General features: G+C 41.9%; 1 protein-coding gene across 1 annotated transcript in view; it reads left to right on the top strand.

Moving 5' to 3' along the window:
- Positions 1-276: 276 nt before the first annotated feature.
- Positions 277-21,850, top strand: part of THSD4 (thrombospondin type 1 domain containing 4) — a 612,634-nt gene continuing 591,060 nt past the window's right edge. Inside the window, exon 1 of the mRNA XM_048867069.2 lies at positions 277-546. The gene's annotated coding sequence lies outside the window, so the exon portion shown is untranslated. The remainder of the gene's footprint in view (positions 547-21,850) is intronic.

A 21,850-nucleotide genomic window follows, 5' to 3' on the forward strand; every position in this document is an offset into this window, starting at 1 on the left:
GGCCCAGGAGGGTGGCACTACCCGTGCAAGGCGAGGGTCAGGTCCACTGCATCAACGCGTGGGGGGGGGGGGGGGGGGGGAGAAGAGGGAGATGACAACGAGGCGCGCCTGGCTCTGACTCGCAGTTTCTTAAATGTCCAGGGTTGTTAGCTAAGCAGTGTCGGCCTGTGTCGAGGTGCGGAGGGAACCGCTGTGAGCCGAGCGGGAGATGCGGTTCTGCAGCAGAGCCGCCAGGTGGCAGCAGGGACAGCAGCTCGTCCGCCGCTGCTGTTGACGGCGTGTTTCTCTGCCCGTTCAGGCAGGAGGGAAAAGGGAGCGCGGAGGGGCGCCCGCGAGTGGGGCGCTTTCCCCGCAGCCTGGGAGCCTGCCTCGGATCCCGCAGGGGTTTGCAGCAGCCGCTGCCGGGCTGTGCGCCGGGCATTCCTGCGGGGCTCCCCGCTGCTCTCCATGGGCTGAGGCTGCCTGGGCATCAGGCTCTGCATCAGCAGCACAGAGGGATCCTCACCGTGGGGGGACTGGACGTGAGCTGCCGCTGATACTGACAAGGTAAACGCTCCGCGTGCTCCAGCAGGTCTCCAGCCCTGCCCCGCTCCCCAGCCGGCCTGCAGGCATCCCCCTACTCCAGCGGGGGGATCGGGAAGGAGAGAGGCAGCTCACTTGGATCGGAGAGTGACCTGGTGCTTTTGGAGTGAGAGGGGCTTTAGCCGGTGCGTACGGGGTGTCATTTCCCTCTGGGGAACATGCGGAACGTGTCTCTCTGGTGGTGGTTTGAAGGGCTGCGGAGAGCCCCATGTGCTGAGGCTGGAGTTTGCCACGGTGGGACACGTTGTAGAGTCACAGTTCCGAGGGGGGATTGGCCAGTTGGGTCCCACAGGGCGTAAGTGACTATTCAGCACCCCTGTCATCCACCCTGCACCTGCACCTCAGGCCCCCTTGAGGCCCCCCCCGTGGATGGTACAGAGTCCTGGGCTGCTAATTGACAGGTTTCAGAGTAGCAGCCGGGTTAGTCTGTATCCGCAAAAAGAACGCGAGTACTTGTGGCACCTTAGAGACTAACCAATTTATTAGAGCATAATAAATGTATTTGCTTTAGTAAATTTGTTAGTCTCTAAGGTGCCACAAGTACTCCTGGGCTGCTAATGTGATCCTGTGCTATAAGTTAGTTAATCTCAGATCATGAGGACTGTAGCTTTGAAGGCATTCTCTCCTGGCACATTTCTGATCTCATCTGGGGGATTTCTAGCCCTTCTTTTATTGTTACTTGATTCTTTTCCCATAAGGAACCATTTCAGAGCTGCTTTTTCCTTCGCACTGACTAACAGGGGGTGGTTGTAATCATAGCGTATGTAAGGAAGAGGGAGCCTCTTCTTGTTTTGGAACTTGTCCCATCCAGATAACCCAAGAGCTCATTCCAGAGGGTTTGTACAAGAGCTTAAGGGAAAAAAGTTAGTTATTTTTATGGAGGATGAAGACCCTAATCTCTTCAGTTTGGTAATAGACATGTTGGGCCATATCCAGGGGTCCAGTTTGATGCAGTGTGCAAATTGGGAAGGGTGGGTGGGTGTCTTGCAGCTCCCTATTGCACTCCCCTGATGCTGCGCTGTGCCAGGCTGGTCCCTGGAAATTGTGCTAGAACACCCTATGGGTTGCTCCAATTTACATGGAGCTGTAGTGGCTCCTTGAGGCTGAAAATTCAGTGCAGGATTGGGGTAGTATAGAAACATCTCAAAATATCACTTTTCCTATAATTGACATGTATAAATTAAAATAATGAATATACTTGTGGGAGACAAGTATTTAGCAGGAAGGAGGAGAGGTGTAAGAGTCCATCTCTAAATCACCAGAGGAACCCCTTTACACTCCCTGGGTGATCTCCCCTAGGCTGGTAAACTCCCCTTAGGACCAGATTATGCCAGCAACATGGAGCAAACTGGCTGCATTGTAGAATCTGGCTCACTGTTACCACTGGGATTAGTGTTTCACAAATGGTATTGCCGTACTCCTTTTCTCCAGGACACTTTTTTTATAAAAAGCCCTTGAATAAATAAATGTCCTTTGCTAAAAATGTAAGTTTTTCCTTTACTCTAAAGAAATTTCAAGTCTGACATGGCAGAATTAAGTAGTCACTGTGGTGATATGAATTCCCAACAGCAATAGTAGAAATCATCATTGTTTTCTATGCATCCCTCTACTGATAAGACTTTGTTCTTTGGATTGAAGAATAGTATCACTAATTTTGCTAGTGTCTCAAGCATAGCACAATTACACAATTCTGTGGATGAGAGAAGCCAGTGCTTATTATCTTCTGACATCTCACCAGTCTTGTATGCACCCTGCTCTTGTCCCTGCCTTGTGTTCTGTGATAAGGGAATGCACTGGAAGAGACCAGTGCTTTGCCGAGTTTACTGCTGACCATGGTACCATCAGTGCACTGTGACTCACCTAACTGGTCCATCAGTCCTACGGTAAATGTTTCTGCCAACCTGGACTTCTCCCTGGCACAAGGTCTGGTGATGGATATGATTACAGGTCATTTAGACATCATCAAGGATTCAAAATTAAAGAAAATGGTGACATTCTCCAGACTTTTGTAATGCTCAACTCTTTTGGGGGGGAGGGGCTTGTGAAAATTTCAGAATATTCTGTTGTAACAATAGAGTTGATATCCTGATTCTCTAACTATGCTCTGAGAGTGAGTGTCTTCAGCGAAAAAACAGATATCCTTCAAATAACAAGTGTCCGAAGGCTAGAAAGACTAGACAAGCTGCTCTGGTTTTTGAGGTATCTTATAGGTGCCTTAAACATAAGTATGGTCAGAATACCCAGCACACTTACCTGAGAACCTAATGCCTTAATCTGGCCCCTGATTCTTGCTAGTTAGCTTTTAGGAATAGATCAAATCCTGCTCTTATTTACACTGACTTAAATCTGGAGTAGTTCCATTGGAATCAAAACGCTAAATAGTGTTTGCACTAGCTATGTATTATACAGTTTTTCTCTCTTTTCCTGCTTCATAAAACAGGTTTGCTCACAACAGTTGATTTAGTTGCAGAAAATTAATTAGGGTTACTGGTGTGCAGTGATGTGTTTTATGATGAGAGTATAAAACATTTGCTTTTGAGAACATGGATAACTGTCTTTTTTAAACCTTCCCTCAATTAAAACCAAAAGCTGCAATAAAAAAAGAGATTCGAACCCTTTGGAAGACTTGGCAGGGGCCCAAGAGAGTAACTCTGGAGATGTTGAAAATAACAGTTTATCTGCTGTCATCATTTTGGGCCCAATCCTCCACTTCTTTACACTGCTTTTTTGCTATTGTAGGCCCTTTGATCCCAGTGGAGCTGTGCGAGTATAAAACTGTGGCAATGGTGTTTGGGTTTAGGCTCTGCATTTAAATGAAAATTCCACCAAATGTCCCCTGCATTAAGGGCCTGATGCAAAGTCCACTGAACTCAAGACTCCCCAGGGTTTTGGATCAGGCCCTAAGAGAACATTAAGTTTGGGTAGGTAAGTGCTTAAAAGTCAAGTGTGCATGCACAACTTTAACAATGGCCTCTGCACTATCATCATAGGCTTTAATTACGTAAACCCATCAATTCTGGCAAATAGAGAAGATGCTGTTCTCACAGGAAGATAATTGCCATGTTGGCTGAGACCAGTGTTCCATCTAATCAGTATCTTGTCTCTGTCAGTATTTTTTCTGTCACATTAGGTGTATATGTAACATTTTGTAACTTTTCATTCTTTTATACTTCACTCCTGTAGTCCTCGTAAAGTTCCATTATATCTTAACAAGCTTGAGCACTTACCTGTGAGAGCGCAAGGCTTTTCATATGTTATGTGTCTGAACAATTTTCTTTTCAAATGGCAGCACAGCCTGCCATAAGTGCAAGTGAGTGGATGAGTCAGTTAACTATGAGGTTAATTTGGCTGTGAATTTAGTGGCCTATATATGCCAGCTGATTACTCTAGGCTATATAGTTAGCCTGTTGGATGTTGTGTACAAGTGGTTTATTGTGTACTTCTCATCTGAATGACTTCTCTGGACTGTTTCTCTGGCAGTCGGGATAGCACATGATGCTAGAAAATGACACTTGCTATCCTGTCACCCTAGTAAGTGTGTTGGGAAGGGGGAGCAGGATATAGATGGCTATATAAGATAAAGCCTCAAGTATCGGGACTCTCCCTATAAAATCAGGGCATCTGCTCATCCTGTATGTATCTGTCATGAGGTTGTAGAACAATTGTATGGTATTATGTTGAGAAATATTATGTAATTAAGGCCCATTGGCTATATCCTCAATTGGTGTAAATCTGGGTGGCTCAGTTTGCTCATTTACACCAATGTGTGGGTGGTGGTGTTTTTTAATACTGCTTAAGGCTCTGGCCCTGTATCCTACTGCATACTGCTTTGTGCAACCTTTGCTTTGGCATTTCCTGGGTTTTTTGTTTTTTTGTTTGCATCCTTACCCAAGTAATCTGATCATTCCCTTAACCTAGTTGTCTAATAGAACTTCCTAGGTTTGTTTTTTCTCAAAAAAGAGAGGAGATTAACACAAAGGTAAACAGGAACTTCAGTCTCTAGGACTCCAAAGCTCATCTGGCTTGCGATACCTGGCTATAGCAAGTATTAATTCCACAAGCTGGAAATACTTGCCTACACAGCACTGGAATAACCTGTCCCACCCTACATTCCAATCCAAGGCCCATTGAAGGGAATAGAAAGAACTACATTAATTTCAATAATCTTTGCACCAGGGCTGATCCTTACTGCAGGGCATGAGTTAGTCTCTTGCTTACCTTACAGTCACACAGCAGCCTTCTTAAACCCCTTCACACCTTGCAAGGGCCATAGAGATTGAGCCTCTAAGGCGGACAGCTTATAAAATGCACCTGCACTCCTATGGAGTCTTGCCTCAGCTTCTGCATGCTCTCACTATGCTCTTCACTGCACAGCTAAATCAGCCACAGGTGCATATGCATTGTAACCTTTCTGGAGCTCCTCGTGACAAGTATGATGTATGTGCACAGTGCGGTTTTGCTGATTCCTCCCTCTGTTCAATCTAAATCAGTTTCCTCTAACCCTAAAAAGTGTTTTTCATCAATAAAGGCTATTTCCATGGCAAAGGGCAACATTCAGGAGAGGAACCTTTAAATGGTGGATGGGGGAGTTTCAAGCACTTCTAAATGGGGAGAATGTACTTTTTCACACTCCTGAGGCTTCAGAGTGGCTGACCTGTTATCCCACTTTGCAAAGATCTTCATTTTGGAGGTGGGAAGGCAAAAGTTGCAGGAAGTTTTGAATCCCAGAGAAAGGGCTGGTCTTGGACTGTAAATGTTGCTGCAACCATAACCATAGCTGCTTGTACGTCTTATATTCAAGAATCTTCCTCTGTGAATTATGATTATTGCCTAAATGAAAGGTACTTGATAAATTTGATGTAACAGGATACAACCCTTACTACTATATTCTGATGTTAATTCACTTTTCCTTTACTGAGATAGTCTCTCTGTCCATGCTTTGGGTGTTTTAATGTTAGGGTTCCCACTTTTGGTGACTGTCAGGATCTTAATGCTGCTGCAAGCCCCTGATTACCCCCTATATTGCTGGGGCAAACTGCAGCCTCTGTGGCAGTGCAAAAGGGATTACTTTTGCATTAGATACGAACCTGCAGCTCTGAGAAAAGAGGTCATGGGAATATCTCTGCAGCTGCCCTAGAAATTGCAGTTTGGAGTAGAAGCAACCTGAGGCAATCTGTAGCACGCCGCACTTGCTTCTGCAAGTCCAGCATGCTTCTCCTGGAGGTAGCATCCGGGCTTTTGTCACTGAGGAGGGGTGTCTCATTAGGCCATGCAAGGAAAGGATTGGTAGGAGGGAATCTCTATCCTGATCTTCTTGCCCAAATTTCTCCTCTCCCCAAGCCAGAGTCCTGGTTCCTGGGAGGCCAGCCAGCTCTCTGACAGACTGAACTTTGGGGATGGAAGGGAAACCTACTTTCTTAGATAGGAAATAATTGTAGGCCCTAGTTTATGTTTTATGATTTTTGTTTTGTAGTGTAACCATCTGTTTCTATTAGTTGCTCTTGTTTCTAGTGGAACCTCTATTCTTAAATAAACTTTCTTATATTTTGTTATGAGTACGCGTTAAGTGCTGTGTGTTCTACAGGGGCACTGATTTAAGGTTAAACTGGAGTACATGTCTCCTTTGTGAGCAGAGGATCTGGGATTTCTGTGCTGAGCTGGAGATCACAGGGGATTGTTATGATTCAAGGGGATTGAGGTGCACCTCTTGTTAACCTGCAAGGCAAAGACAGGACTGGCATAGCCTGGATGACAGTGCTTGAGTAGCTGAAAGGCTGGCTGTGTTAGGGAGCTGACACCCAGCTATCAAAGGCAGTACTCCCTCTAGCTAGAGACAAAGGGCAACAAGGTAACGTGCAGTCCTGGGTCCCCTGAGAACCATCACAGTTCCTCTTCCAATTTTGAATGACATTGGCAATCCAGTGGTTTATGCACTTGCTGTTGCACTCCCTCTGCCCAGCATTGGGCTCCAAAGCTGTCAGGCAGAAAAATAAGAGGATTTTGCTTTGGGGCTGTCAAGGTTCCTCCCCCACTCTGAACTCTAGGGTACAGATGTGGGGACCTGCATGAAAACCTCCTAAGCTTATCTTTACCAGCTTAGGTCAAAACTTCCCCAAGGTACAAAATATTCCATCCGTTGTCCTTGGACTGGCCGCTACCACCACCAAACTAATACTGGTTACTGGGGAAGAGCTGTTTGGACGCGTCCTTCCCCCCAAAATACTTCCCAAAACCTTGCACCCCACTTCCTGGACAAGGTTTGGTAAAAGGCCTCACCAATTTGCCTAGGTGACTACAGACCCAGACCCTTGGATCTTAAGAACAATGAACAATCCTCCCAACACTTGCACCCCCCCTTTCCTGGGAAATGTTGGATAAAAAGCCTCACCAATTTGCATAGGTGACCACAGACCCAAACCCTTGGATCTGAGAACAATGAAAAAGCATTCAGTTTTTTACAAGAAGACTTTTAATAGAAAATAGAAGTAAATAGAAATAAAGAAATCCCCCCTGTAAAATCAGGATGGTAGATATCTTACAGGGTAATTAGATTCACAAACATAGAGAACCCCTCTAGGCAAAACCTTAAGTTACAAAAAAGATACACAGACAGAAATAGTTATTCTATTCAGCACAATTCTTTTCTCAGCCATTTAAAGAAATCATAATCTAACACATACCTAGCTAGATTACTTACTAAAAGTTCTAAGATTCCATTCCTGGTCTATCCCCGGCAAAGACACAGCATACAGACAGACACAGACCCTTTGTTTCTCTCCCTCCTCCCAGCTTTTGAAAGTATCTTGTCTCCTCATTGGTCATTTTGGTCAGGTGCCAGCGAGGTTACCGTTAGCTTCTTAACCCTTTACAGGTGAGAGGAGCTTTCCCCTGGCCAGGAGGGATTTCAAAGGGGTTTACCCTTCCCTTTATATTTATGACAGGGGCCCTGTGAATTTAGAGCTGGAAAGGCGCCCACTTCTACATTGGCTTCTACAGCTGCAGAATTGTGGCATTCTTGGAGCTTTGGTCAGTATTTATAATCTTGGCAGTGATTGCCATTAAACCATCAACACTTGCCAACCTCTACCACATAGTGGCAGCTGGAGATGCCAAGTAGTGGTAACTGCTGACACGTGTTTGACTTCTTAATGGCAAGCATTGTACTTGAAATGGTGCAGTGCAAACTGGGCGTAAATGATCATTGTAAATAAAAAGGCAATATTGGCTCGATGCTCAGATTGGCTGTCAGGAGCTGGGCTTCTACCTTTCAACACTGTCACTGATTTGCTCTGTGACCTTGATCAAGTCATCTAGCCTCTTTCTCTGTTCCCCTATATATATATATATATATATAGGATATTAATATTCCAAATATTCGCAAAAAGAAAAGGAGTACTTGTGGCACCTTAGAGACTAACCAATTTATTTGAGCATGAGCTTTCGTGAGCTACAGCAAGTGAGCTGTAGCTCACGAAAGCTCATGCTCAAATAAATTGGTTAGTCTCTAAGGTGCCACAAGTACTCCTTTTCTTTTTGCGAATACAGACTAACACGGCTGTTCCTCTGATTCCAAATATTAATATTCCAGAGGGATATTAATATTTACCGACTAGTGCTTTAATGTATTCACATGAGAAGTATATTAGGCATCAAAACTATAATACAAATTCTTTTAATGTATAAAGAAATCACGTGATACAGTGTGTGTCCTTTGGATTTATTAATGTCTTTTTTTAAAATTGCAGCTTTAGCACTTCCTTTTTGGCTATTTGACATGTTCCTGGCGGTTCTGTGTTGCTACCTTTTGGCATCCCATTCCCGTATTTATTTTGGATATTCTGTTAACAGGAAGATTCCATACTCATTATGTGGCAAGACAGGTTTAAAAAAATTACTTCTGTAAATTCTTAGTGGCTCCCACAGATACTGAGAAAACAATCTATTTTCTGTAAGGGCCTGATCCAAAGCCCATTGAAGTCAATGGAAAAGCTCCCATTGACTTGAATGGCTTTTGGATCAAGCCCTAAATGCATGATGTAGGAAAGGAAACAGGAACAGTGAAAAGGAACAGTACTTGGTTTGTGGCATTCATTTTTGTTTTTTACAGATTTGTTTTTAACTTAAAAATCCCCAGGTTTTACAAAAGTCATTGTTCGGTCTTTACCAATTTTCACGCAAATTTGAACCACTCATATATGAAAATATTGATTGTATTAAGAAAAGTCAGTACATTAGGTAGATGTATTTATGTTGTTAATAAATTAGTGTAAATATAAATGCAAGGCTGTCTGTTAAAGTAAGGCAACATAGTGGAAGATACACATGTGTGTGCATATGTGTACGTTCTGTTAATGTGCACTCCACAGCATTAAATTGCTTTTACTTTCAATACTTCTGCTTTTCTCTATTTGTTGCTTTTTTCTGTCTTCCTGTCCCCCAATATTAACCCCCTAAAACTGAAGTTATTTTTTTGCTGATTTTCTACATTTAAAAATTTTTTTTTTGTTATAAACACTTATAAATTCATGGGAAACTTCTTAAACAAAATAGAAACTGAAAATGAAGGGTTTTCTACATGGTGTATCAGACCTTCAAACACAGTCCTCTACAGATTGTTAACCTGTGGGAGTCCTTACCCAGGCATGAAAGGCAGTAATTACACTTGTGTCCTCTTTCTGCTAGTGCACGGGGCACTTCTGTTTTGCTGGAAAAGTAACTGTCCGAGCCAAATTAAAAGCACACTTTGTGATCGCATGATACAAACTGGTGGAATGATTTGATAGAACAAAGAGATGCATACAGAAGGTCATCTCCTCCTCCAGCATTAGGGCTGGATTCTCCAGTGGCATAAATCTCTGGAGCTCCCTCTAGTATTTACAACATGAAAACAATTAAAAAAAAAAGTTAATATGATCAGAAAGTAAATGGACAAACTCCCCACCTTGGAGATGAACCCTGTCTAAAGAGACTTGGGTTTGGAGTTTTCCTGACTCAAAGGTATTCAACCCTCTTGTTACCCCAGCACAAGGGACTATCTGTGCAATGGGAGAGGTGTTAATTCCTTGTTTGCCACAACTGTGTAATGCCCCTGCATCTTATGTGCTAGTCTTAAGGAGCAAACTAATGTTTGTTCTATTTACACTTATTTATAGAGAGAAATGTATGTGTGCTAGTGAGACAGAAAGCAAGTCTCTATGTGATTTGTTTGGAGAAACGGCCAAGTCTTAAACCTCTCGAAATAAAGGTTTCTAGTGAGATGACAGATGTCGCCATGTAGGCACTTCTGGGGCCCTGCTCTGCTATTCCGTCACTACCAATTTATTATTGTGCAGTACTGCCAACACGATGCATAAAAAGTCACGTTAGGCCCCTAAAATATTGAGATTGGCTTATAAATCATGAGATTTTAAACAATACATTTTGCTTTATAGTTTCTGTGAGCCCTTAGGGTTCTTGATGATCAAACTTTTCTCTGAAGCTAAGAGGATTAGAAACTTACTATTGTAATGAAAGCTGGGCTGGTCATGTCATGTCATCCAGGGCTCCAGGAGATGGCTCTTCCAGAAAATCTCTAAATATTGTGAGACTTGTGATAAACTCTCGAGAGTTGGCAATGCTGGGAGAAATTCATCCCTGTACAGAGAGCCAGCCCAAAGCTTATTACCATTTTATCCTTCATTTCATGTTCTGAAGGAATATAGCAGTGAGATGCCAGAGGCTTAACTGGGGAACAAGCTTTACGCTTGTCCTCCTCATAGAGGTGAATTTTGCCCTGCAATAAGAGTAGAAAGGAATTGCTGCCTTCTGAGATCCGCCTTCTCCCCCCACTCCCTTTTTAATAAAGATGTTAATCGTGTGTAACTCCATATAATCCATGGGTCTGTAACTGGACAGTATAATACTATTTTGTAAGGTGCTGGGTTTTCTACTGCCTCTTTGTTTAGTTCACTTTCTGATTTTGTTCAGTTCTTCACATGATTCCTGGACTTCTAAAAACACTGCTATTAATAAGACATGGCTGCTCTTAAATTTGATGGTACGTATAATACTGAATGATTAAACTTCTGTGCTTGCTGACCTCTCCCTTACTGGAACCCCCATTTGGGGATCACTTTAACAGCAGAGGACAAAGAACAAAGCTCAGCAGGGAAATCTGAGTGAATGGTACCTTGATGAAGAGAAAAGAGCTTTAGGGAGATACAAGTGGCATGGTAGCTCACTATCCTCCAGTGTGCCACTGACCTAGATGCATGTATTCCTGGCTCCCACTGCCAGAGGTTTGGGAAGTGAAGGGGTCAATGTAGTCATTTTAAAATGCTTTTCTTAGTGATGACTACTGGTTGATGAACACTCATGCACTCCCTTCAGCATGCCAGCTGACATCACCTCTCACTCTGCTGTATCCATTCAGATGCAGGGCTATGGTAGTGTTCTCTCTTACAGGAAAACTTCAGCTAGGTACCCTAATATCTTGGCACCGAATCCTACTATTCTTATTCAGGCAACACTCTCATTGACTGCATTTGGACTAGTGTGAGCTCCAGATCACTCACAAGCATAAGGATTTCAGGATTGGATCTACAATAGCTAAATAGTTAACTAAGACTCTATTAAAAATTTATAGCATAGTGTGAGGTCAGCAATTCTGTGGTGTCATTTAAAAAATTATCTTCTAAAATTGTCTTAAAAATCCTTTAAAATCCATATGAGCACCTGTTACAGTATCTCGCATAGTGACTGTTGTCTCTCCCATCAATGGCTGATGTTCAATTTATGCTAAATTATTACCTGAGCAGTCCCCTGGAGGTTGGATATTCACAGAGTAAGGTGCAATTTAGCATGAATAGGAGTATTGCAATCTAGCCCTTTGTGAATTGAAGCTTGCTAAGGACCAGATTTTACTTGTGCTGAGTAGTAGCTACCTTGTTGAGCAGTCCCATTAATTATCTTAGTGGCAGAATCTGGCTCTAAATATGTAATTAATTTTTTTTTACTAAAACCAGTGAGAATTTACTTGAAGATAACTCTGAAACTTTCTGATTTCCAGTTCTTTCTCATGGCAACGCCTATTGTGTTACTTCTATTTTTTTGAAGTTGCCAAGGTGGTGGTCATATACGTCATTTGTATTTTTATTTAGGCATTGTTTTGTCTATAAGATATACAGTTTGATTTTTTTTCTTAACATCTTTAATCTGCCTAAGAGAAACCAGGTGTCCAGTCCCACTCCAAGTAATTATAGTAAAATGACACTCCATAAGCTGCCCAAAAGTCAGGATATCCTAAGGATGGACTCCATTATTGAATCTGGCAGCAGTGAAAACTGTATCTAATACATCTCTAGTGCCATGGAATAATGCACTGGATAAATGAATGTGGAACAGTGGGTAAACCTGCTTGCTGTGACCCCATTGGGTCTGTACGTGGAATTTAAACATTCAACTAGAGCACTAAGGGGATTATGATTAAAAGAAAAAAGGAAATTAACTATTAACTCATAGGTCGCTAGTACTGTTCAGGTTTGGCAGCCAAAGAAATACTGTGCATTTTTTCTAGACCTGGTAGCTGGGGGCGTTCAGGATGAATGTCAGTATTGATCTTGTAGTGATACCTGACCATTAAAATGCAATTTCCTTTACTCCTTAACTTTACTGTTATTGCTTTTAACTGTTAATCCGTGTTATTCAGCAAAAGTTAGATTTTTATTATACTCTGCTAGCCTACAGGTTAGGGGTCCAATCCAGTGAGGTGCTGAGCACTCTCGTTGGGGTCAGGGGGTTGGGAGCACTCAGCACCATTCAGGGGAGGTTTAGAATGTTGCAGGCTCAGGCCTTGATTTATTACAGTAGTTCTGACAACGCTGCTCTAGCTAATTGTCTCTAACCATCATCATTACAGAGTTTATATGCTGTCTGCTCAGATCTGCTGTTGGCTGATGCTTAGCATAGCAGGCTCTGCATAGGAGCACAGTTTGAGTCTGTTTTTTTTTTAATATAATTTGAAAAAAATCCAGCTGGCAGTTTTGAATGATTGGGGTATGAAAAAATCTTAGAAAGTTGTATGATGCTACTTCTGCACTCAGGGTCTGAGATTGGTTCAACTTCTTTTGAACATTTACCTGTGACTAATAGTTTAAAACGAAAACTTGCTTTCAAAAGACTCTTCTCAGAAACCAGGATTTACAATAAATGTTCAGTAGCTTTTGTTTCTCCTAATGGAAATTTCACGAAGATGGTTTTAGTATGTAAGATTACTGTGCATGTGCAGCACCTGTATTGACGCAGTAGATCAAAGAGCCATTTTGGTTGAGAGGGTCGTTGATCCACAAACTAAGCTTCCTTAAGCACATAGGTTCTGCTGGTTCTGGTAGTGCTTCACATTTCTGCTTTCACATATCCCTTTCCCAAACTGCTCTTGCATGGGTTGAAATGGAAGCTCCTGTGTCACTGGTATTATGACCTGCTTTCCCCTAATTTTTCTTAAATGGATATGCACAGTTATCAACAAACTCTATAAATGAGCTTCAGTAAGTGAGGTGGCAGGAAAAGTACCTCCAAAATTTTCAACTTTGATACTGGGTGCCTCAACATGGTGGGTGTCCAAATTGAGACACCATAGGCCACTGAAAAGAAACAAATTGCGCTATATATATAATGTGTCTGCCATGGATGATAGGCTTTATCTCTCTTTTTTAAAAGAAAGGAGTGGCAAATTTCAGATCTTAAAAAAAAAAAACTTACACTCCTGCAAGTTTGGGTCAAACACAAAAATCAACTTGGACCCCTCACCTCTCCTTTTTAAGATACAATAAATCCTGAAAGTAAACCAACATTTCTAAATCATCCACAGTGCAGTAGCCTACACCGCTACTCATAATGTAGAGCCTTTTGTGTGTCTAAATCTTTCCCCAGACTTTAACAGGATAGCAATAAACAGTGTGAGCCTTCACATCTGATGAGATCACATCTTGGTTGTAAAGGTCAGAAGGCAGATATAAGCCAGGGATGAATGGTACCAGGAGCAGATCTTCTGTTTCAAGCCTGCACCAGAATGAGAACTATGCACTGAAAATGTCCACAGATATCACTCCAGGGTTATGTTGTTGTAACTGAGAACGCAATTTGGCCCTCTCTTTGCACATGTGCAAATTCTGTGCCTTAAATATATCCCAGGCTGCCTTAAATACCATACTATCTCTTCCTTTCTCTTTCTTAGCCAGTAATGAGCATGCTATCTTGTTCTGCCATCCTTGTTATTTAGTGCAGCCAGGGAATTTAACCTTTCTTTTCTCTTTCTGTTTCAACTTGCTCATTTTAACACTGAGGGGCAGAGGTGCAAATATAGGTTTCTTGAGGATTAAATAGCCCCTCTCTGTTTGAGCCCCTCTCTGGGTGATAGAGGGTCAGCAAAGTAGTTCTGACACATGCTGCTGCTATCTTGATTTCCTAAATATTTTCCTGTTGATTCAGAGGAGAAACATTTTTTGTAAGACTAGGTGAGGTCAGGCCTGCCGGACTTGGTATTTCCATGGATAAAGATATTCAGGGTCTACTTTGTCATGTTGGGAGTGTTTTCCTGAGGCTCGTTATGGGGCAGATGCTACCAAAGTAAATAAAACTCTATGGAGCAGTCTTCTAATAGGTATTCTTGATTGTACTCACATTATTTGTTGGCATGTAGTCAACCTGCAGATGTACATGCAATTTGGCATCATAAGCATTCAGTAGACTTTTTGTCACTCATGCAGGGTGGCTCTGAGATCCATTTAGCACTTCAAGTTGCTCTTCTGATACTTCTAACAATTTTGTAATAAACTATTTGGTTTCACAGTGCTCTTCAGCCCTCTAATTAGAGATCCATTATCATTATGTAGGAACATAAAAGAAAGTAATAAATCTTCAAAATGTTTTTGTTGTAATTTTGTTGCAGTATGCGGGGAGTCTGATCAGACAACTTTAAAGAGGAAGAAGTTGGAAACTCATCAAGCATAGTGACTTGTTGTTAAACTACTTCATTAACTAATTAACTTAAGCAATTTAACTAGTCTGTTTTAAAATGCCACTCCCAAGCTCTGAAATTTGCCAGGAAATGTGCATAAACTGCCACTGGCTGCTATGCTCTCCACAATCCAGAGTTTGTTCCTTATCTTTATACTGACTTTTTTTAAAATGAAAAGCAACACACATCACTCATTACTAGGCACAGTAATTTGAATTCCTTTAGGAGCAGACTTGCAGCTGCATTTCAATCAGAATTGACATACTTAAGATTTATCTGACTACCATAGTATTGCAGTATCAGGTTACCTGAAGTTAACATAGATTTCATGTGCTATTTATCATCTCTTTAGTGGTACCTAAAGTCTACCCCGGTTGGGTGCACAAGAAGCTTCTACTTTCACTCCTGCACAGAGGCTTTTTGCTATTCCAGGATGCTCTCTCATGCTGCTCTTCAAAGGGTGTAGCAGGATCTATTCTTGCTGAAGCACCCCTGCTTGTCTGATGGTGCTGTGCCTGCATTGGGCACAGTATCTGTGGGCACTCCTACTGAGGTAGTGGACCTCTGCTTGACCCCTCCCCCCATACAGAACTGTGCTTAAAGCCACAATTTGTCCTTTTAATGGCAGTTGAGTTACAACAGTGTCTGAGCAATGCTAGTTTGGTTTTAGATGGGATGGGTGTGGGGGGAAATTGGTTCTTGCTGCCAAAATAAAGCATTTGAGTTTCTTAACTTCAGGGAGAGGACTGAAGGGGAGATGAACTCCTTTTATTTAATATTTACCACTTGAACCCCGGTCACAGTTTCTGGACACTGATTAGTGCAAAATGTACATCAATAGGTATTAGCTGTTAATTCCACTCCTCCTCCCTTCACCACTTATGGCAGTACTGAAATGTGTGTTAAAACATTTGTCACTGAAAACTTGTGTTGAAAAGGATTTAATGAGTTATTTTGGGATATGTGCCCATATTAACTTCCATTAGAGAAAGTACAGGAAACCAGTGTTCTGTAATGCAGCACTCCATTGAGTCACAATGGGGCGCTCATTGTACTGTGCCGCAGACTACAGAACCTCTGTGCAATGCTCTGGCAATCTCAGCATATTGGAGCAAGATATTTATTTGGCCAGTGCTATCCATCTGTAAACATATTTTCTTTGTCTATACATAGATATGCAAATAATCCAATGCTGAATTGTCTTGATTGTAACTGTACTGAGGAGGAATTTTTATTTTCCTTGTTTAATAAATGACTCTTTTGTCTAAGCCTTAGTAAATTGTATAGGGAATGGCAACCTCTCTTTCAAATGTTAATCCAACTCACAGAATTTTGTAAGAGAATTTCACAAATAATTCTTTCTATAGGCCTGATTCTTATCTCATTTGCACCAGTGTAAACTGGAGAGAATTCTTCTGAAGCTTATGAAGTTCCAACAGTTTAAGTGACTTAGAATTGGGCCCTACAGGTTTTCATAGCAATTTCTATAGAACCCTATGTGATACCTAGAAATCTCTATTGGGTTAATTTCTGTTTAATTTTATAGGACTTTCCTGTAGAAAAGTGGGAATCTTTAGTTACTGTTTCATTGGCACCCCATGGAATTGAGCATCCAACTCCCATTTAATTTCTTCCTTTGAAAATCCCAGCTGAAAAAGGCAGGATTTTAACATCACTGGACATTCTTCTGTTTTTCCATAGAGCAGGAGTAGCTCCTTACACTGCCTTATCAGTTTGCACCAGCCCTGGTTTAGGGATGAGAGGGCTCCTCATTCTTCATGCCAGATTTCTCCTGGGTTTCTCTGAGACAGTCATCAGTGGGGGGCCAGTTTTAGTGGCTACATGACATGGACACCTACTAGGAACTAAAACACTTCACATAGGCCACCAGTCACCAAATAATAGCTAGCGGTCACCGCCAACCTGGCAGCATTCAAAAACTTAACCTACAGACACATGACTCCCTTCCCCAGTCCCCTGAACCTCCTTGGCTTCTGCTTACTACTACTGCTGCTGCCTTTCTCCCAGCATTGTGAGAACTGATGATTGGGCCCTTGGAAGTATAAGCAAGGCAGCTTGGGCAGTCTGAACTAGTACATACAGTTTGGTTAAAAAACAGCTTGCCTCCTGCCAGACAGAAGCCCTCATTAAGGAGGGGTGGCTGAAGAACTAAATCTCCTGATACATTTCCTCTGTAAAAAGAGAAAAAATGTCTATATCTTTTGACTGGCTATATCTGGTGTCGGTGCTCCTGAAAATTAGCTGACGGTAGTGCTGACATATGTTGTACTTGAATTTCCAGGCATACATGCCGCCAGTTAATTAGTTAGGTTTTTCTAATAAGATGGCTCAATTTTTAAGAGAGGCTGGTAGGACCTTGGTTCTCATCCCAAATACGCATTTGGTAGTTTAGCCTAGCTCCTCTGAGAACTAGCATCCACCTCATGAGAGGAACAGACACTATCAATTGTTGTTGGTAAACCCATATTCTAGGGGAGGCCCAGATTAAGCTAGTATGAAGGCTGGAAGATCTTTATAGTTCTAGGAGGCTGTATCTTGCTTTGTTTGCATCTCACAGCACCAAATGAGTGCAGGGAAAGGCATTGGTAAGCTTTAGAAACAGTTTGAAGCTGTGGTTGTAGAATTGCTCCAACTAGAACCAGCACAGCAAAGCAATGCTTTGTGTTAAGAACAGCAATGTTTCTGCCATTGGGATGCATAGGGACTTTCTCCACTTACAAAAATGAGGGAGAAATCAAAGTAAAATCCATCTGCCTTCATCCTAGTCTGTGTCATTCACCCCGATCACTCCACAGCCTGGTGTTTCCATCTTCTGGAGAAGGGGTATGTGTGACATTCCCCTGGTGTTATCTGGACCAGTGATCTACCAGGTCACTCCAATCCTCGACCCTAAGAGCCAGCCTTACCCTGCTCTGCTGTGAGAACCCCCACTCCCGGGTTGTTCCTGCATAGCCTCTAGCACGTAAGCTGCTCCTTGGATTGTGCAACCAGGGCCGGCTCCAGCTTTCCAAGCAGGTGCTTGGGGCAGCATTCAGAATGAGGCGGCTGTCCATGTCCCGTGGCGGCAATTTGGCGGCAGCTCCACCGCTGTTGGGGCAGCATCAATTCGGCGGCAACTATTTGGGTCTGCAAAATTGGTAGAGCTGCCCCTGTGTGCAACCTAATGACACTAGCCAATATCTCTGGTCCCATACACAACCCTTGGAACCTTCTGTCAAGGCTAATGCCTCATCTGGCACTTTGAGCGCAGAAGGTGGGGGCCCACCAGGATTCTAAAAATTAATACTGGCCACTCCAAGCTTGTATTAAACTCCCAAGGTTACAACTTCTCTCTGTCCTTGAATGGGTAGGTGCTGCCACCACCCAAATGCAAAAGCACTTGGACCCAGGAAGATGCACTTGGGAATTCCTTCCTGTGCAGTACCCTCCAGCCTTTTCACACCTTCTCCTCTGGGAAAGAGCTGAGAAAGAAAACAAAATAAATTAGCTGTTGCCTCCAGCTAATTAAACAACATATGGGTACACCTCTGAGAACTCCAAAAATCCAATCCTGTTCTTTAAAAAGGTAAATTTTATTAAAAACGAAAAGAAAGAAAATACATCTGGAACTTAGGCTTTTGCTAGATTTTAAAAATCCCACTTACAGCAATTAAACATCAAGAATAACCTTCTTGAGGTCCAGTCTAAAGGTTACAAGCAAAACAAAAAGCATTTGGGGTTAGCACAGAAGAGTCCACAAGCCAAAAAGAAATAAACAGAAATAAACCTAATCATTTCTTTCTAGACATTTTCTGATTTATGTGTAGGTTTTAGGTATTATTGGATGATTTCCATATGTGACAAAAAGCTTTTTACAGCATAGTCCCAGCCCTGTCTCTGCTCTGTCCGCTCTCTCCGCTCTGTCCCCTCTCTCTGGAGAACAACAACAGAACAGACAAAGGGAAGGTTTTCCCAATTTTAAAAAGTTCTAGCCTTCCCATTGGCTCTTTTGGTCAGGTGCCCACTCCTTTTCTTTTATTTGTGGACTTTTTAACCCTTTACAGGTAAAGCAAGTAGAGAACAGCTACTAAGAGGGATTTTATACCTAACTGGCTGGCTGGGTGTCCATAAAAGGGAGCTCCCCCCGCCCTTCATTTATCACACCTCCGTCTTGCAGTGTCCAGTTGGACACTACAAGCTTATATGAGTTTGTCAATTTTAGAAAGAAATTGATGTGTACCAGGCTTGCTATCCCAGGGGAGTCTCTGGCACACTTCAAAACAAATGTACTGCTTCTGGTAGAATAAACAAACACATTTATTAATGACAAAAGATAGATTTTAAGTGATTATAAGTTAAAGCATAACAAGTCAGATTTGGTCAAATGAAATAAAAGCAAAACGCATTCTAAGCTGATCTTAACACTTTCAGTGCCCTTACAAACTTAAATGCTTCTCACCACAGACAGGCTGGTTGACCTTCAGCCAGGCTCTCCCTTTTGATCAGCACTTCAGTCATGTGGTGGTGTCTGTAGATGTAGGTGGAAGAGAGTGGAAGGCCATGGCAAAAGTCTCTCCCTTTTATCATGTTCTTTCTTCCCTCTTGGCTTTGCCCCCCCCCTTCAGAGTCAGGTGAGCATTACCTCATCATAGTCCCTGACTGACAAAGGGAAGGGGGGGTGACTCACTGGAGAGTCCACCAGATCCTTTGTTGCTGCCTAGGCCAGTGTCCTTTGTTCCTGTGAGGCTGGGCTGGGTTTGTCCCATACCTGCCCTAATGAGGTGTGAACTGCCCCTCTGTTCCGGGAGAGTTTTGCCTGGGCTTGTTTTAAGCCATGAGGACACATTTTCAGCCTCATAACTATACACATGAAATTACAAACTATAACATTATTATAACAACAATGCTCAGTGCATCATGAACCTTCTGAAGACACCCGACATGACAAACTTTGCATTGGATACCACACAGGCATAGTATAAGGATGAACATGGGGGTGCAGGGTGTTTCCCCAAGATACAGAGTGTCACAGTATGTATTTGAGTGCTCCAGACCGTGAGTCTGCACTCCAGTGGGGTCTCCAAACTAGCGGCAGCAGGACTTCAGTGAGGGCATCTTCATTTTACAGCTTGCCAACTGATGCTTTAAATCTTAAAGTCTGCTGTCTTTAAATAATTATCTGACCCCCCCCCCCAATAATTTCCCACTACTCTGAACATTTAAAAAGATAATTTTAAGGATTCTTTTATTTTTAACATTGATATCTGATGAAATTATAAAAACATAAAAAATGAATTCAGCCAGGCCTAATTACACTAATCTGTGGGGTTGTGGAGGAAAGACCCTGGAATGAGAGACCTCTGTTGTAATAATAAAGCAGATCAGTAAGGGGTAAGTTCTGGTTAGGTGTAAGGGATAAGGCCCTCAGCAGGGTGTCAGGCTTAGGTGATCAGGAGTGAAGTTTCCTATGAAGGCCAATATAGGAATTAGAAACTTTCCTTATAATAAATTCTCTCTCAAAGACCACTTCTGGGGCCCAGTTCTACTACTGTGGGATATGGGTAATTCTCACTGAAATCATCCAGGGATGAGCAAATCAGCCCCCCCCGAACTACTGTAGTTGGAAGACAAAGTGGATTCTGGAAACTGGGGAGAAGGGGAGAGACAGAAGGAGGTTAGTAGGAAATATGATGGATAATAGAAACTGAGCAGGAATGGACTCCAACAATACTGTCAGAAATCTAGTTGAAAACTCCCTAGGCTTTGAGAGAGACCAAACTCTCAATTTTCAGTGATTAATTCCAGGTATCAATCAGTGCTTCATTTATGACTTCACCATGAGGAGGTTTTGATCCATGCCATGATTTGGTTGAGGATCAGTGTCTAGGTGGCCCCAAAGAATACTGCTGACAAATATAATGGTCAGATGTTCAGCCCTAGCCACTGACCTTGCACACTCAGTTTTGCATATGAAGTTGCCTATAGTCTCAGATGTGAATGTACACCCATTTTTAGTCCTACAAATAGCTATTGTGCGCACATGTTGGGATGCACTGCTACTCATGCTGTGTATGTGTACATCAGCTGCATGCACAAAAAGGGATTCCCTAAATCACAGGTTTCCTGAAAATCTGTCCCTAAATGTCTTGGGAACTTTTAATTTTGGAAGCATTGTGTGATTTAGATAATTTACATTTAAAAAAAAATTTGGTGGTTTGCAATATGCAGAGTAATGAGTATTCATTTGATTGGACCCAGGGTTCTGTTTTCAAAGGTGGGCACCTTTTTAGAATGGCCAGATTCTACAGTGGCTGATCTTAGGCGATAGGCAATAGAGAATGGATATTTACACCTTGATTAAAAACTTGTAACAAAGCTTGAAAAGGTTGTTTTGAGTAGTGACTGCATGATGGGACACCTAGATCAGTGGCTCCAAAATATATTTGGTTAGTGCCCCCATTTTGTGATGCATTGGTGCTTGGGGGAAGCTTACGCTCTGCTATAGTTGCTGGGTCTAACCGGTCTTTATCCATTCTCTCTCTCTCTCTCTCTGCCTTTGCCACCTGCTTTTCTTTCTTCTGTGCAAATTTTTGAAGCAGAGTTCAAATTTGTGCACCGTGAGGCAAATGCGCCCAAGCGAGTAAAATGCTTATACATTTAAAACGTTTTAATTTGCAATTTGTGATAATAGTTTTACACCATGTTGTTTTATAAATGTATTTTTAAATACTTTAGAAAAAGGAAATTTAACCATTCTTCATGAAGTAGAAGTTAGTTTTAAGCATTATGCTTTATGATCTTTTTATAGACAATCACGAGCATATATCAAGCACATATTAATCATGATCATTATTAATCCATAGGCTTCTGCCCGTTGGTGTCCACTTTCACCTTTCATTCTATACATGTCCGAAAAGATTTTGATAAACATATAATAAAGACAATTTAATAAGTATGATATTATGTCAATTTATATGGATTTTCAGATAGCGACATCATAAATTAAAAAAAAAAAGAAAAGAAAAACAAGAGTTTGTGTTTTAAATTTTAAAATTTTCCTAAAAAAAATGATAAATGATTATCAGCCAAGAATAAGATATGTAATTACAAATGCATTTTAATTTCCTTATTGGTCGAAATGTCAAAGACTGCTAAACTAACCTTACTGTTTTTCCCTGCGATCTTTTTCATTTGCCAGTTCAATATAAACTCTGTCCAGCTGGTAACTTTTAATACACATCAGCATGTCCAAATAATCTACTTGTAAACGAT

This window comes from Caretta caretta, chromosome 10 (assembly GCF_965140235.1).
Source record: "Caretta caretta isolate rCarCar2 chromosome 10, rCarCar1.hap1, whole genome shotgun sequence".
Classification (NCBI taxonomy): domain Eukaryota; kingdom Metazoa; phylum Chordata; order Testudines; family Cheloniidae; genus Caretta; species Caretta caretta.